Below are 466 nucleotides of genomic sequence, written 5' to 3'. Positions count from 1 at the left end.
TAGCATTTAATTTTGTTGCCGTACAGCCATATAATTTTGAAAATATAAGATAATATAACACATATTTTACTAAATGTTTTATATTTTTTTACAGATTTCAATATGTTCACTTAATTTTACATTTTCAATAAGAATATACCAAATATCAGTAAATTTATGTAAATTTTTAAAATTCTCTCTACAAAACTCTTTAATTTCATGATTCTGAGCAAACTTTCTTAGAATGCTACCCAACTCATAAAAGCAGAGGCAATAAAAGTAAATTTCTTACGAGCTAACTACCGTTTCGGAACCTTTCCTTTTTAGGCTCATCTTCGCTATCTTTGCCTTTTCTAAATGCGCAATTTTGCCTTTCTTCTGTTTTGTCATTTTCACAATCAGGCTGATTTTGGTGCCTTGCAGACCAATTTGCAGCTGCTTTCTATCCTGTTACTGCTCGTGTGTTTACTGTTTCTGCTTTATCTTT

This window comes from Trypanosoma equiperdum, assembly GCF_001457755.1.
Source record: "Trypanosoma equiperdum strain OVI genome assembly, contig: ctg_1336, whole genome shotgun sequence".
NCBI classification, from domain to species: domain Eukaryota; phylum Euglenozoa; class Kinetoplastea; order Trypanosomatida; family Trypanosomatidae; genus Trypanosoma; species Trypanosoma equiperdum.
Note: the sequence above shows the minus strand (reverse complement) of the source record.